Below are 5,050 nucleotides of genomic sequence, written 5' to 3'. Positions count from 1 at the left end.
TTTTTTTTTTTTTTGTCTTCTATTGAGGATTTCCTTGGCTATTGCTCACCAAACGTAAATCAAGTTTATCAAAATTTTGCCTTTCCTAATTGGTAGAAACAATGCCAGGCACAATAGCTGGAACTAGTAATTCTCATACTATTATTCCTAGTGAAAGGAATAGTTAAATCTCCAAAATGTAAGAAGATCATTATGAAGAAAATCATTTCTAAAAGACCCTCCATTCATATTTTGAGAGCACTCTCAACTTGAAGGATAATCACACCAAGCAACTTAAAAGAAGACATCAAAAGCAATTCTCCATCAGGCAAAACACATGTGGGCTTATCACTCCAGGCCAATGATGCCTGATGCAGCCTAACATGTCTTTCTAAAAAATGGATATAGTTCACATAAACCTTTATACTAAACATTCCTTCTACCCCGAGTTCATAGAAATAGTCCAGTTAACCATATACATCAATGGAGCAGGTTATTGAATATTCAGTGATAAAGTGCTAATGAATGGCATTCAAGCACTCTGACACATTCACCTTCAGCTAAAGACAGCACAATACACTGACAGACACAGTTCTAATGACATCAGGACCTGTGGAATGTATGACTGCTAGGAAACACATGCTGCTAGGAAACAAAGAACAGATCTGATCAAATCTTCTAATGTAAGAACTGGGAATCATGGTGATTAGATCTTCCAAAATGAGAGGACAAGTATGCTTTAATCTTCAGAAATATTTGCAAGTGTAGACTTTAATACATATCCTGTAGAAATGAAACAATTATATGAAGCTAGATTCTCATGAATTAAATCACAATTCTCTAAGTTTTCTCTTAAGATGACCACTACCAGCAGTATCACATAAAAAAAAAAAATAACTTAAAATCAGATATCAATGAGTCTGTACTCCTTTTTTTTAACCTAAGCATTTTCAAGATATTAGAAAATCTAGAAATTATAGTACCAAAGTACCCTTTTACATTTACAGTGCTATACTTTTTAAAACAAAATAAAGCATAGCCATTGGCAACAAACACCAAAGCAGTCAGAGCTAACCTACAACTAAGGAATTTAATACCTTTTAATTATTGAAACTGAAAAGCAGTTTCAACTTTTAAAAATTGTTTATCTTTGTATAGTTTTAACCCTTGCTTTGGTTACAAAAAAAAAAAGTGAAACAAAGCTGAGAGATACTTTAAAACAAGTATCTTTTTAATTCCTATACAAATTATCTGAAAATCCCTTCCGTGATACTGTAAAAGAACTGATGATTCTATCTGTAATCCACAAACAAACTGGGCGCTAGAACTCCAGGTCATTTAGTATCATTTCATATTTAAAAATATACCAGGGAAATCTGGTGTACTCTGTTTAACCTAATAGGGAAATAAAAAAATATTCTCCTAATTAAAATTACTCAAGAAGTGTTTCTTTATAGACTCTAAAATGACATTTAACTAGTGTTGCTAACCCATATGACACTAAATTAGCAGACTGTCTATTTACTTCAGAGCAAAACACAGAAGGCAATTTTTCCTTCCTGCCAGAGTCTATGCTTCTCCTCATTTCCCCAGCAGCTGGCTGGAAGGATGTAACAGCAGAGGTGCAAGAAGGCTTATACTTCCTAATGAGTAATCCACCCAAGAAAGTAAACACAACAGGCACCACTAGGTTTGGTGGAAAGGAGACTCTGGCAGGACTGCTAACACCGTTGTTTACAACGTGCTCTAACTACCGCAGGCAGGAGCACACACAGGCACAAGGAGGAGACACCCAGAGGTGGCTTGCACGCCTCGAGTTAGCCCAATTGCTCTGATATCTCTGGCCATAAATAAAGCAGCACACGTTTCTACCGGGGCGAGTGAAGTGGCCAGAGAATTCCAGGCACAAGGGGTTATGCTGGCTTGACTCAATTGTTTCAGTAAACCGAAGAGATGATTACTCTATCCCTTGATCCTCCAATCTGGGGTGAGTCGGAGCGCTGCACCAGGGATTCTCACGCGCTGCACGCATCTAGCGGAGGTGCTCCTCTCTGGGGGAAAGGGGACAACTGTGGGGCTTCCCCGATACTCCTATGGGGTCCCCGTGGCCTCCTCAAACCAGATTTTCCAGTTTAGAGGATCCCAGGTGATTTCAATAAGCAAGCTCAGCTTAAGTAGCAACAGCTCTGCCATCCGCGCAAATATCGCCCGGCCATTCCCAGAGCGCACAAACGCGCACACACAGACACGCACAGCAGACAACTAACCCTGGTAGCGAAGGTCGCCCCCCGCCCTCTCGAGCTAACATACACACCCACCCACCTATACTGCCGTGGAGCCTGGCATGCTGAGCCCCTGAGCTCCAGCGGCGGGGGCGCGGTGGCACTGACGCTTGGAGACACCCGGAGCCTCTCCTCCTGTAAGGTCTGGGACGCCTGCCCTCCTACCTGTAACCCAGTCAACCGCGGCCACCAATGCTCTGCCCACCCCGCCCCGGCTGCCCGGATTCCTGCAATACCGCCCTCCGCCCTGTGTCCACTCCCAACACCGAGCCGCCCCGGGCCACCCACGAAAGTAGCAGCTTTCTCCAACCAAACCGCCTAACAAAGACCGGGCAAGCAGGTCTAAACCAAACTGCCGTGAAGGGGACACAACGGGCGGGGTGGGTGCGGGGAGGTAGCGCAGCTCTACCACTCAGGGACGCGACCTGGGCAAACGCATGCACCACAGATCCTCCAGTCAGGCGTCTCTGGAGGACTCATCACCCCGTAGTTCCCATCACCCCGAGCCCAGCTCCTCACCCGGTGTCTGTCGGTCCTCCAGCCTGCTCCCGCCTTCAGCGCTGGCTCCCAGGAGGCGTAGAGAAGGCGCCCCCTGGTCTGCCTTTCAGCCCCCTCCAGAGGATGACACTGGGGTGAGAGAGGAGGGAAAATTCCCGGGGTGGAAACCGTTCCCATTCCCCAGCGTGTTGGACTGCAAATGCGCGGGGTCCGCTCTCCCCTTATCCCGCTTGGCCGCAAAATCGCCCAACAGCTGGGAAAACCTCGAACCCGTGCCAAACCCCAGGGCTCACCAGGCAGGAGGCTCCCTTCACGCCCCGCATCACAATCAGATGAGTGTGTGTGTGTGGGCGAATGTGTGAGTGGGAGGTTGAGTGTGCGTGAATTCTGCAACTCCCCGGTTGCCCGCCCGGCAGACGCCGGCCACCACTATTAGGAAGAGTGAGAAGAATTACCTTTCGTAACCGCCGGTCCCTGAGATTGTCCCATCAGTTGCTCAACAACCTGCAGCCGGGTGCAGTTTCCACAATCCAGCCATAGAGCCCGGGGCAAAATACCGACCGGCCCCAGTGAAGACACCCCCACCACACGCGGCAAAGGATGATAACCAAAGCTCAGAGAGGCAGCAGGAGGGTGGATACCCCAGCCAAGGAAACAACAAAAAGTCTCTCTTTCCTCCTTTTCTTCTGCTACACAGCCACGGAGAAAGGGGAAGGGAAAAAAAAAAAAAAAAGAAGAAGAACCAAATGCTCGTCTTCCTTTACGTTTCCTATCTTCACACGCACTGAAGGGGTAAAAACGGAGCCAAGAGAGAGGAGGGTTCAAATGTCTCTCCCAGTCCACAGTTGCACAACTTCGGAGTCAGGCTCTGTCTCCAGCAGCAGCCGAGGGACCCGAGCGGCAGCTATTAACATGCGGCAGTCATAGCTGGGGCTGCTTCTGCTTCTGCTTCTGCTGCTGCTGCTGCTGCTGCTGCTGCTGCTGTTGCTGCTGCTGCCGCCGCCGCCGCCGCTTAAGAAAAGACGCTGCTGAAGAGACCAAAAATCTTCCACCATCCCCCCAGCCGGTCTTTATATCCAGTTCTCCCACCCCACCCCCTTCTCTTTCTTTTTCTTCTTCTTCCTTTCCCTCTCCTTTCCGTCTGGAAGCGAGATCGATGGAATAGGTAGGGGCAGCCACGAGGGCCAGGGGTGGGTTCTTCTCCGCCAAACCCTCCTCTTTCTTCTTCTCCCGAGGTTCTCTCCCAGCTGAGAGTCTCCTCTGGTGTCCGCACCCTGTGCTGAGACCGGGAGCGAGGGCCACGCAAACTCCTTCCCCAGTGCACAGCTGGGGCGCGCAGGCGGAGCCGGCGCCGGGCAGCTGAGGGCTGCGTCCCGGGGGCCGCAGAGCCCCAAGCCCGGGGGTTGGCTGATTAGCTCGCCGGCCGGACCCGGCAGCTGCGGGCATGTGGGAGCTTCATTGCGCGGCCCCAGGCTCCGCGCCGCCGCCGCCGCCTCTTCGGTTCTTTCTCTTCTTCGACTCCCAGAGAGCGAGCAAGGCTCTGGCGCTCTCCAGACACGCACACTCACACGCGCACACACGAGAGAGCTCCTGCCAAAGCAAACCGTGCAACCCGCGCGCGCGCACAACCAGAGAAAGAGGACGGAGGCAAAAAGAGAAGAAAGAAAAGGGAGGGGGCGAGTCACAGGCAGCAGCAGCAGCTGCCGGAGCGGAGGCAACAAGCAGTCCCGGGAAAGCCAGCAGCGGCAGCAGCGGCGCCCACCCGGACCATTAGCAGCATCTGCATCCCCGCTCCTGGGAACTGGGGCAAGAGGTGCTGGGCAAGCAGGCGACCGCGCGACGCGCCGAGAGCCTGCCGGAGAGCGGGTACGCCGGGGCGGTGCAGCCTGCGCTCGGCGGACGTAGCCGGGGCCGAAGCCAAGGCCAGAATGAGCCGCCGGCAGACGAGCTCCAAGAGCGACGAGAGCAGGGGAGGGGGCTCGCGCCGGGGGAAGGGGGTGGCAAGCAAAACCCGGATCTGGAGTTCGCTCGGGCTCCACCGCGCGGGCTCCACCTAGCAGCTCAGCAAACGCTTGGAGGTGGGAACGAAAGGGCTGCTACAAGAGGCTTCCCTTTCAGGGTTTGTCAAACAAAGGGTACCTCTCCTCGCGGCTTTGAGACACGCTCTGCGCTCTCGCGCTCGCGCTCGCTCTCTCTCTCTCTCTCTCTCTCTCTCTCATCTCGTCCTCCACTCCACCCCAGGTGAGTAAAAGATTGAAAGTCCTGCTAGGTGCAGATTATTTCATATTTTC

At 51.6% G+C, this 5,050-nt stretch overlaps 1 long non-coding RNA gene across 1 annotated transcript; it reads right to left on the bottom strand.

Annotated features, from left to right (window-relative positions):
• Positions 1–4,715, bottom strand: LOC112471513. The gene is made up of 3 exons (XR_003043331.1): positions 3,215–4,715; positions 2,781–2,888; positions 1–762 (listed from the first exon to the last, which is right to left on the bottom strand). It is a non-coding gene; the product is annotated as an uncharacterized LOC112471513 (long non-coding RNA).
• Between the last annotated feature and the right edge of the window lie 335 nt (positions 4,716–5,050).

Source organism: Pteropus alecto, unplaced genomic scaffold (assembly GCF_000325575.1).
Source record: "Pteropus alecto unplaced genomic scaffold, ASM32557v1 scaffold57, whole genome shotgun sequence".
Lineage (NCBI taxonomy): Eukaryota > Metazoa > Chordata > Mammalia > Chiroptera > Pteropodidae > Pteropus > Pteropus alecto.
The sequence above is the reverse complement of the archived record's forward strand: the minus strand, read 5'-3'. Positions and strand labels throughout refer to the sequence as shown.